The 12164-nt window shown below is 41.3% G+C and overlaps 1 protein-coding gene and 1 long non-coding RNA gene across 3 annotated transcripts in view; one reads left to right on the plus strand and one right to left on the minus strand.

The window, feature by feature from the left end:
* The window catches only part of WWOX (WW domain containing oxidoreductase), a 578638-nt gene that overhangs the window by 274988 nt on the left and 291486 nt on the right, over nucleotides 1-12164 (minus strand). The window lies entirely within an intron of this gene.
* Nucleotides 675-12105, plus strand: LOC308482926. The gene is made up of 3 exons (XR_013989508.1): nucleotides 675-791; nucleotides 1812-1890; nucleotides 12047-12105. It is a non-coding gene; the product is annotated as an uncharacterized lncRNA (long non-coding RNA).

Raw genomic sequence — 12164 nt, forward strand, 5'->3', positions numbered from 1 at the left:
TAACCTGAAACTGTTCTTAACCTGAGGTACCACTTTAGCTAATGGGGCCTCCTGCTACCGCTGCACCACCGCCGCCCGATTTCTGTTCTCATCCTGAAGCAAAGTTCTTAACCCGAGATACTATTTCTGGGTTAGTGGAGTCTGTAACCTGAAGCGCCTGTAACCCGAGGTACCACTGTAATAATATAAAAGGTGGGGAGGGAGTTGGAGGGTCACCTGTAAGGGTGATAGCAATAATCTAGAGACTTTGTGGATATGATTATCGTCCCTCTTTTTATTTCAATGCAACATACAAGAGCATAGTGTGATGCTTTATATCAGAGAAGACTTATTCACACATCTAACCCATTATTGTCTCCTACTACAAGTGGATGTGTCTCTAGGGTCTCAAGCAGTTTATGTCATCTACATGCAGTTTCCGCCTGCTACATGATCCATCTAAGTCAGAGGTTCTCAAATTTATCTGGCCTACCGCACCCTTTTCAAGATAAAAAATAAAAAATACTCAACACTCCCCAAAACATATACGGATGGTTTTTCAAAACAGGACGAGGAAGTGGACTAGGCTCCGGGATTAAAAATCCATGGGGCAGACCAAAGTGAAGTCTGCCAGCTCAGTCTGATCCACCCCGGGGTGGGGCCAACACTGCAGCCAAATAGGCAGGCAAGCTGTGATTCACTTCCTGGGCCTGGGTGAACCTGAAAAGCCTGGGGAAACCCCTTGCCTCCAGCATGACAACCGGATGCAGGGGAGGTGTTGTCACCATCCCGCAATGGCGCCCAACCTGGTGGTAAGTGTCATAACAGATGAAACATGTATGAACGGTTTTTCAAAATGTTCTTCTCTTACTTAGGCTTCCACCGCCCCCTGACTTTTATTCAATGCCTCCCAATTGCACCCGAGGCTACTCCCACCCCTCTAGATCATTCCAGCACCCCCCAGGGAGCAGTATCACTCACTTTGGGAAACACTGATCTAGAGTCATCATTACCATCTTTTACCGTATTTTTCGCTCTATAAGACACACTTTTCCCCTCCTAAAAAGTAAGGGGAAATGTGTGTGCATCTTATGGGGCAAATGCAGGCTGCGCGGCTAAGCCAGAAGCCAGAACAGTGAGAGGGAGCGCTGTGCAGCATTCCCTCTTGCTGTTCTAGCTTCTGGCTTAGCTCCCCATGCCCTATGGAGGCTTCGTGCTGCTATCCCTGGCTTTTGAAGGAGGTGGGGGAATCTCCCACCTCCTGCAAAAGCCTGCAAGCGCCGCACACACGCTCCACACGACTCGTGAAAGGGAGTGCTGAGCAGAGCCTGGGATGCATACAGCTTCTGCTCAGCGCTCCCTTTAAATAATATTTTTTTTTCTTGCATTCCCCCTCTAAAAACTGGGTGCGTCTTATGGAGTGAAAAATATGGTAATTTTGGTTGCCCAGTTAAAAGTCTGTTGAAGCCAGCCCTTTAATGATACAAGCCTTTTATTTTGCCTTTTATCTGCTGCTTCATTGTTTTTGCTGCTTTAATGGCATTTTAATTTGATGCTGCTGGTTTTCATTGCAGGCTTGCATTTAATAACTTACTTGGTAGCCGTTGGTGAATGCAAGTTTCATTGAGGTGAGCAGAGAGGGTGAAGGAGGAGGGATGGACTGCCCTCGCCCTTTGTCTGGCAGCCCACTTAATTTTGCCCACAACCAGCATGAACGCTACTACCCCTTTAGGAGGCGGCATTTATGTATTTATTTAGCAGACTAGTAACTTTTGTGGCCTTATTTACAAGGCTGTTTTACTGTGTTTTCTGTTGTTTATATTTCCTTACAGAAGCCATTCCGAGGACTTTTAAAAGTTGAACTGTAGGGTAGAAATATCTGAACAAGTAAATTAAAAGCACTTCAGAAAGGTAAGGCAAATTTTAAGTGAGGGTGCATTCTGGAACACCTTCCACTAGTTTCTCCCCTATTTTCTGACTCCCCCTCTTCAAAACAGAGGACAAGTCATATGGTGGTCCTGTCATCGCACTTCAGCATTTTATCTCTAACACCTAAGTCTTCAAAATCAGCTCATAAAAATGCAAAGGATAAAACAGTACAGTTGTACCGTTAAGGAGATAACAGAATTTTTCCGACTCCCCTACGCCATGCCAGTCAGCAATCCCATTAATTTCAGAATATAGGTTCCTGCCGGAAATGGAAAATAAATAAATAAATATAAACAGATAACGGAATGTCGTATGGAAGAATTAGCAGGCTGCAATTCCACTTCCCTGCATTTTTGGAACACTTGAATCACATTACAGACTGAGCGATATTAATTAGGAACAGAGTTGAAGTAAAAACATTTTAAATAAATCGAGGGACTGGATGTAAAATCTGTCACTTTTTACATGGTCTATGATTCAAGGATTAATGGACCTTAAAAGAGCCATAAAACACCAAGGCCTCTGTTCTAGTTTAGTGAAATAAGAATGGTTTGATTTTGGCTTCAGTCTTCCAGCCTTAAATTCACTGCATATAACCTGCTACTGTAAACACTTTAAAGTAATTTGACATTGTGAGTCTAAGACATTGTTAATCCATTTCTCAGATGACCTTCATCTGTTTGCTGCATGCTGTTACTAGTATTCATAGGAAAACATAAGAAAACCAATATATATTTTTTGCTCCAGTGGCAGGGGGTGGCGGGGAGAAATTCTAAGCCATTCCTGGAAGGGAAGAATAAAATGTTGCTCTTAGAAGAAACACCTTCAATATGCTGTATACTAATAGTGAACTCAGTTTTCCTAGTGTGAGTCCTTATACAACTAGATTTGCACCATTTATTTATGCATTTAAGAGCATCTATAAATATTTTTAAAATCCCCACCAGTGTACATTATAAAAGCAATATATATTAGAAATAAAACAAGAATAAAACACAAAGCCAATATAAAAGTGAGTTTAGAAGAAAAAGATTAGGCAATTCAATTAAATGAATTCAGGGGTCGATCTTATGGGTCAGGGAAAGCCTGGGCAAAGAGATACGCCTTTATAAGATGTCTGAAGCATTCACATACAAAACGGTGGTATCAGCAGGCTTGGCAGGGATATTGGGGAGCAAAACCAAGAGGAGAAACCAAAACAACTGAACATGCTATGTTGGTGGGGAGGGAGTTCCTACAATGGTGGGATAATTAACTTTTCAAAGATACTTTCAAAAAACTTGCAGTGAGTGTCATAGCTGACTGGGAATTTGAACCAGTGTTTCCACTGTCAAAGTTGCTACAATGCCACACAGTTCTTGACTTTGGAAAGCTTTCAAAGAAAGAGACAAAGAAACAAAGAGAAATTACCCACTGGTTAGATTACAGTCTAAAGATCAGTGGAATGGACAGTAAGCCTGGCACTGGAAGCCACTGTTTTCAAAGCTCTCTCTTTTCTTTCCCGTCCTATCTTTTCTTCTTCTTTTTCGCCATAGTTGATGCATTGTGGGGATTTTCCAATTGGTACAATTCCAGCAACTTTTGGACAAAGCCTCCTGTGACCTTGGGGAAGCAGTTTGACCACTACCGGCTCTCTGCCAACCTGGCTGCATAATTGGGTCACAAACTCAAGCTTATTTAAATCAAACGTAGCATATGAGGAGTTCCCCCTCCCTCTTCTCCTGGTACATTAAGTATATAGTTATCTCCTTGCCTATTTTCAGGTATATACGACTCCTGTCACACCGGCTGTAAACTTTAATGTAAGCTTCAATGTGCCAATCGAACTGAAAATTGATTCAAGAGTTCTTTTGGACTGAGCTTTCTTCCAAATGTTTCCCTGATCCTAATTATTTTCCAGCATTTGGGAGCATAAATTAATGCTGCATCACCTAGCAGAAGGGAGGGGGCAAAAGGGAACACTTGAGGAGGGAAAACACCACACATTTTATAAGCAAAGTGGGCAGGATTTTAATTTTGCTGCCAGAATTTATTTTGCAAAGGATAGAAATATAGGAAAATTGATTTGCTTGCAACCATTAAAGCACCTGTAATTCACAATGCAACACAATTTAGTTCCCGATCACACTCACACAAAAAGGACATTAAAGGTTTGTTACAAGAAGCAGCAGTAGCATAGGAGACAGGCTTAAAAGTAATTTAGTACTGCAAAGACTCTTCCCCTGCCCTTATCAAGGTAACTTTTGCTATAAACACCACTTTAAAATTATCACATAAAAAACTATCAAGCACTAAATGAGAAAAAAAAACAGAATTTGAAAAGGATAGTTAAATTTATGAAGCAATTCTGCGCTGCTCAAAGCGTGTTGCTTGGCATGTAAGCAAATGTGAGGCTGTGTATTTGACATGCAAGTGAGCTTGCCTTCATGGTAGTAAAAGTCAGAAGGAGGAGAGGGGATGGGGATGTCATCAATAAGGGATGTCTAATTAAAGACATATGTAGAACACATGTATGCTGAGACTTCCACTTGTTTGCATGACTAAATCAAAAGTCTTTCTTTCTCTCTCCCTCTTTCATTCCTCCTCCTTTTGGCTCAGTGCCTCTATTTTTCCCCTCTTTTTTTGCCACCTCCAAGAGCTGTTAATTTTGTTCACTGCTGAGCAAAAGTCAAAGTCAGAGTCTAAACAGCTTGTAATGAGTTTTCAATGGCCCATCTCGCTGAAATTGAGGGCAAAGGAGCAGCAGACTTAGACACTGTCAGCCCTCTGAATTTATTATTGAGGGTACATAGGGTTCTATGGAGAATAGGAAGAGGAGGGCTGGGGATCTGTTAGGCTTTTTTATGCTAAGCACCTGCAACAAGATTGTTTTACTCTTCTAGGTACCTTGACACAACAGATAAACACACAGAAAATCAAATGTGGTGTACTTTAGTTAAGAGAGTACTTTGAAATTGGTGGCACAATGTAAGACAACGATTCAGTTATCAGAACTATGGGCATAAAGCAGGCTGCTTCCTGCAAAACAAATGCTGCCTTCCCCAGATGTGTCAAACAAATCCAACCCTTTCATAAAAAAAGGTGCAAGCTTGAACTTCCAGCTGAGGCAATCAAAACTTTTAAATAAATACATAGAATAAAATGCATGTTGTACAAGCAGGAGCTTTATTCCCTATGTACCAGGGATCATGCATATGCTGGAGAGAAGCTTCCCAGGGACACTCATTGACTCTTTTCATATCTGAAAAGAGTATATTTCAACTGATAAACGTTAAACTCTGTTTCTGCTAAAGATTTGGGCAGCCTTTAGCAATAAACCCATTCACCTGCATTCTATTGGACCGTCTTAAACTGAAATTTCCAACTAAGATTTGCCCTCCACTTTTCTTTTAGTGCAATCCAGAGTAAAAACTATTTAAGGGGGGGGGGGACTATTTAGAACAACTCTCCCAATTCTGAATATGTTTTAGATTCTGTCTACCAGCACCTTGGTGACTGTGAAATGCATGTTTCTGGGTTTAATTAGCCCTGTTTTCAAAGGTCTAACATGGGATTCACAATCAGTGGTCTTTAAAGAACAAAGAAAAGTGGTCAAGCCTTAACAGGGAAAGGGATGAAAGGCACCCTCAACAAAATAATTGTTGTACAATTATTATTATTAATTATTATTATTAAAATAATTATTATGTAATTATGAAATAAGCTGGGGAAGCAGTATTTTTGCAAGACCGCATAATGTGGTAATTTATGACTGGGTAATGTAGAAAAGACACATTTAGCTAACCGAGTACAGGCTTACAGGCTCTGTCCCAGCTTCTGCCAACCTAGCAGTTCGAAAGCACACCAGTGCAAGTAGATAAATAGGTACCGCTGCAGCGGGAAGGTAAATGGTGTTTCTGTGTGCTCTGGTTTCCGTCATGGAGTTCATTGCACCAGAAGCAGTTGAGTCCTGCTGGCCACATGACTTGAAAAGCTGTCTGTGGACAAAGCTGGCTCCCTCAGCCTGAAAGTGAGATGAGCACAACAACCCCATAGTCGCCTTTGACTGGACTTAACCATCCAGGGGTCCTTTATCCTTTTTACCTTACCTTACAGTTAAAAGAGAAGAGAGGAGAGAGAAACAACATTTGCTCTCCAGTAGGATTATAGTCATATTACAAAATCCATAATGAAACAACACCAATAAAACTTGGGCTCCTTTGGAGGAATATGTGGGCTATAAATCTAATAAATAAATAATAATAAATAACAATTGTGTGTTCTATATGTAAAGACCAGGCGCGCCAACTCTAGGGAGCCGAGGTATCTTCGCCCCCCTCTATATTCGTTGGAAACAGGCTGGGTCCCCTCAATGTTGAGGGGGCCTGATGCATGTCACACACAAGTGATGTCACACACGTCACACATTACACATTGCAGCTTCAGCGGCCGGCTCCTCTTGGCCTCCTATTGTGAGCTATCTTGAGGATCATTCTAACATCAAAGAAATAAACTGCACCAGTTAATAGGAAGTTGTTTACACTGGCATACAGACTAATAGTTAAGCAGCCTAATACAGTGGTGCCTCGCAAGACGAAATTAATCCGTTCCGCGAGTCTCTTCGTCTTGCGGTTTTTTCGTCTTGCGAAGCACGGCTATTAGCGGCTTAGCGGCTATTAACGGCTTAGCGGCTTTAAGAAAAAGGAAACAAACTCGCAAGAACTCGCAAGACGTTTTGTCTTGTGAAGCAAGCCCATAGGGAAATTCGTCTTGCGGAACGACTCAAAAAACGCAAAACCCTTTCGTCTAGCGAGTTTTTCGTCTTGCGAGGCATTCGTCTTGCGGGGCACCACTGTATTACAATCTCTGGATACTTTCAAAATGTGTATCTACATAACCATGAAAATATACAAATGGGTAGGAAATGTTTGTTTTCCCTTCCCAAATCACAACAAACACACTGTTTCAGGGACTTTTCATATCACTTAAATTTTAGGGCGAGTAAAATGGCAGAAATTGGCAAGACTTCAACTTTCTGACAATTAGTGATGTACTAAGTTTCCTTTCATTAGTTTATGTCTCTTCGTATCTTGTGGTCATTCAGTGTGAATTGAACAAAATACAGATTCTAAATGTCTGTTGAAATGGCAGCATCAAAGGATAGAAATCACAAACTTTTGCCAATGAAACAGAACAGAGGAATGGGAGTGACTAAAGAAGGAAAAGAGGGGCTAAGCATGCTTTCTCTCTTTGCCTTAAGTGAATAAAGAATTGTATGTGGAACACAGGAAGCTCCCTTATACCAAGTCGGCTCTCCTGGAAGTGGCTATCCAGGGGTTCAAGCAAGGATTTTTCCAGCCCTGCCTGAACCTGAGACCTTCTGTAGGCGTATCTGTCATGAGACACAGATTCTTGAGAGCAGAAGAAGCAGAAAGGCCTACAAAAATCATTCAAGCCTGCTAACTGTTGACAGCAAACTGCTAAGTCACTGTGACTTGTGCCTCGTCTTGAGTGATTCTCCCTATATAAAGTAGCCAGCCTCTCTGTGGGCCCGTGTGTGTGTGTTTGTGTGTCTCTGTCTGTCTCTGTGTGTGTCTAAGCCAGTGTGTGTGTTGTGTTGTTGCAGACAGGGTGACTCCAGGACTCTAGTAAATCAGTAACTAAGACTGCATAGCTGTCAACGTTTCCCTTTTTTAAAGGGAAAGTCCCTTATTCCGAATAGGATTCCTTGCAAGAAAAGGGAAAAGTCGACAGCTATGCTAAGACTATGGCCCTGTGAAGCGTCAGATAGCTGCTATGAACACTCTGTGTATGCTCTTTAACTATGCTGTTTATGAACAACTTTGTTTCCTCAACTAAAAGTTTTATTCTGTTAATGAAGAAGACTCTGCGTTGATTAATTTACCGCTGCACGACAATATCAGATGCTCTGCTACTATGGCCCTTCCCCTATGTCCCCTCAATAATAATGTTGTGCTCTAAATGTTGTTGAGGCTGCTAGTATTTCTGGGAAGCAGTTCCGTTGCTCCTGTGCTCCAAATAAACAATACTGACTGAACTAAATAGGAACAGTTTTAAAAGTGTTATAGCAATGTCTGCTGGTTCAGGTCAAGGGTCTCATCTAGTTCAGCAACAACAACCAAATACTTATGTGAAGTCTGCAGCATGGCATGTATTTTATCTTCCACCAGCAAACTTTAGATTTTAGATTTCCAGTACATTTCTGCTTGTGCTAGACTTGCTTACCACCCACAGCAATTATCAGTGCACACAAGTTTAAGATTACATTTGCAAACAGAAACAGCATATAAGAAATACCTCCACAATTTAAAAATAAAATAATAAATCTGACTTATGCTTCCCAAGGTGTGTATGTGCGTACACATGCACACACAACCACAGGAATTTAAATGAAAAGAGGTTTACAAAAATATATATCTGCCAGTTGTTAAAGAGAGTTAAAAACACATCCTAGAAGTGATTAAACTCTAATTTTGTACAAATAAATTCCACATATGGTTTAAAGGCACTATAGATTCCACACAAACATATCCTGTAACAACCTGTAATGGATGATGGATGTGTTTTTCAAAACCCATTTCCTGAACAAGGATACTTTCTACATATTTCACACCATTGGCTGAATGATTGTTGTAGTGAAGTACTGTAAACAAACTCACCCACTCCACTCAACTGTTATTGGAGTTTGGATAAAAATAATGTATATCTTGTGTTACCATGTATACCAGGTATCATGCATTCAATGAGGAGGAGAAGCAAAAGCTAATAATTTATGAGTAAATAACTACAGTGGTACCGCAGGTTACAGACGCTTATGATTATGTGCTCTCGGGTTGTGCACCGCGCCGAACCTTGCGCACATGCGCAGAACCACCAAATCGCAACCTGCACATGCCCAGACACGGCGCTGCGGGTTGCGAACGCTGCAGATTGCGAACGTGCCTCCCGCATGGATCACGTTCGCAACCCGAGGTTCCACTGTAGTGGGATCTAATGTAACAAAGGTCATGTTTGGGCTATGGATATTTATTTATTTAAAAGCATTTTTGTCTGCCACTTTAGCCAAACTAGGCCCCTAGGTCAGCCTGTAAATATCAATGAAAGGCAGTCCCTACCACTCAGACTTAAAATAAAAAGACACAAAAAGACAAGGGATGGAGAGGTGGTTAAGAGAAGCAAACTCGGGTACTGCTTCTTTGTTACAGAATTCTGGTAATGACCAGCTGGAACTGAAAGATTTCTTTTTTTTTTTTTAATGATATTTATTGAAAGATTATTTTTTTTAAAAAGTTACAAAAGAAAACAAAGTAGAAAAAGAGAAAAACAAGCCACTTCCAACCATACAAATACACAAAATAAGAGAGAAAAAAAACAAAAATACACCACAAAAATTTAAAAACATTTAAAAACAAATCCATTATTCTCAACTCCTCAACTGTCATTACCCTCTTTCCTTGACCTCCTCCTCCTCCCCTTCCTTGTGTCCTGGTTGTTAATTGTCACAGCAAATCCTTTCCATATTTCATAATATTCTGTCATTACATTACCTTAAACTATTTTAATCTTAACTTGCTATAAAAAACCTTGGAACTTAAAACTTAAATCTTATTTTTACCAACTTCTCATAACCATAATATTCTTACATAATTCTTTAAACATTTTTACTAAAGCCAAATAATTTCATTCCAACATTTTTCTAACATTCATCAATTTTATAAAACAGTCCTAGTAATGAAAAAAAGAAATAAAAACAAATCCAATCTTCATCCAGCATCCCTTCCTCCTGGTCCCGGGTTTGTCAGTCCTTATTATCCCATCGATCTGGCGCATTAACCTGGTGACCTTATATCCGAGGCCCTTAAGTCTCTTCCATGTCCCTTCCGCAGCTCTTCTTCATATTTGTAACTGTATTTTCCCTTGTCTCCTGCTCGTTTCGCTCGTGGGAACTCCAGCTTAGCAATATTTTTGACCCTTCTCGACAGATCAGCCCCTTTTCCATAATCGACACTAAATTCCATGTGGTATTTAAAAACATGTTTCAAAAACCCTCCAAAATTGAGAGCCCCCACAATCCCAAACATCTCACGGCCCATTGCCAGACTTGAAAAGTCCAAACATCCCTGCATAGGAGGGTCTATCCAACCCCCCATTTAGAAACCAAACCAAACTTTTTCTTTCCAGATCTGGCTTTTTCCAAGTTCATTTGTCAAATCCGAAATCTCATATTCCTGTTGGGCCTGTTCTGTCAGGGCACACTCCTGATTTAATTCCTGGGTGGGCTCCACATATTTTCCCACTGCCTGTTCAAAATTTCTAATCGAATCAGCCATCAAATTCGTCTTCTCATGTAGCTGTTCCAGTAGGGCATTTGTTTTATAGAAAGCACACAACAGAGCTTCTGAATACATTGTCCTGCAAGGTCAGATGTCTATTCCCATGATTGTAATCTGTAACAGCTGCCAGCTCCCAGGAGTTGGTTACAGTTTCACAGTCTCCCTCTAGGGGGAAAACTTCTATTTGATCTTTCTTTTAAAGACAAGTCTAGCAACAGAGTTTCCTTTTTTCAGATATTTTGTCAATATTTGTTCCTTTAAGGTGCGAAAGGAAACAATGGAATCACTATGTTCCTCTTCTTTTAGCTATCTGTCAAAAACGTTTATCTCTGGTCAATGAGCTTCAAATGTCAGTCCTGACACCCTGCTCCAGGATCAGGACGGTGGAAAGTTAAACAGTCCAAAAAAGATTCCCCTTCTTCTCCTGCTGCCGAAGGGGGGTTCAACAATTTTAAATGATGAAAGCCAATCCTTTAGAGGCGATTTTCTGAGCTCTAGTTTACGTTGTCTTTGCTTTATTCTGTCTACAAAGAAACGGAAGGCTGACTTCCTGTTTAGACCTTCCCGTTTCAGTACCAAATTGAAGTAAAATTTTTAAGTCCAATTCCTTTCTGCTCGCAAGTCCTTATTTAAAGTCCAATTGTTCAAAGTTTAAGTACTCACGGGTGCTTATTTTAGAAGCCAAATTGTCCCAGGAAAAAGGCAGCGCTCTCCGGCAACGGCTGTGCAGCTTTGCTCCACGGAAATAGCAGTTGACTCACAGCACTGTGCTGCTTCCCCCTCTTCGCTTCGGAGCCCGTTAGTGGGTTCCTTTGCGGGTTGGGGGGGCGCTAAGGGTGCCTGCCGAGTCCCATGGTCACAGGCTTCATCCGCATGTGATTTTTAAAAGGGTCCCCGCTTCGCCGTAGCGGAAAAGACCCGTTTCGCGCGGAGCTAGTCCCTCCAGTTCAGAGGGAGTCCGCCATTGCCGATGGCGCCACTCCGGAAGTCTTGGAACTGAAAGATTTCAAGGAGAGAAGGATCCTAAAGTTGCTGGTCTTTCAGCAGAGCCAGTTAAGACATCCTGCACTTCCACCTCTCTCCAATAGCATTATGGAATGGCTGCTGTAGATGTGGGAGGACAGTTGAGGGAGGAGCCTGATGGGGCTGGTCTTCCAACAAACTGGATGGAGAGGACCTATAGTCTTCTCTCTCTTTCACTGATGAAATAGCAGCCTGGTTCAGCCAATAATTTAAACCAGATAGTTGAGATGAGCTGTAACAAGCCTCAGGCTTGCACACACCCTTCCCCTCCCTCCTGTGGATGAAACAGAGACCATAGCTTCAACTTTTGAAACAACAACATAGTTTCTTGTTAAGAATGAACTTGGGAAATGATGCCTTAAACTAACTCTTGTTAGCTAAAGCCAAGATCAAACCACATTTTGATCCTTGTTTGTTTTAAGCTTCAATAATAAGTTTAAACCATAGTCCCCCAACTTCATCTATAACAGGCAACTGAGGTTTAGTCAAAAGCAGAAGCTTCTTGCTTCTTCAGAAAGTGAAGTGGGGATGGGGAGCACATGAAGCTGTGACTTAGATTTCTTTGCGCTCTAACCCCAATTAGCCCTCGGAGCTGAGGTTAATGGTCAGGAATTATGGGAGCTGAAGTCCAACATATCCTCCAACCCTGGTTTAGATGATGCTCTGAACCAGGTTGTAGATTCAGTCCCCTTTCAACCAAAACCACTGAGTGCCCTTTAAGAAATTATGATTTCTTAGCTTCATTCACTAGATGATCATTGTTTTTTGTCTCACTTTAATAGATTCGTGGAGGGAACAAAACAAGGATTGCAAAATACATTGGATTTTAAAAGTATAAGAGCAGCGGCGTAGCGTGGGTTATCAGCACCCGGGGCAAGGCAAGTAATTTGCGCCCCCTAA

The sequence above is a fragment of the Podarcis pityusensis genome, assembly GCF_964106645.2.
Source record: "Podarcis pityusensis genome assembly, chromosome: 8".
NCBI classification, from domain to species: Eukaryota; Metazoa; Chordata; class Lepidosauria; order Squamata; family Lacertidae; genus Podarcis; species Podarcis pityusensis.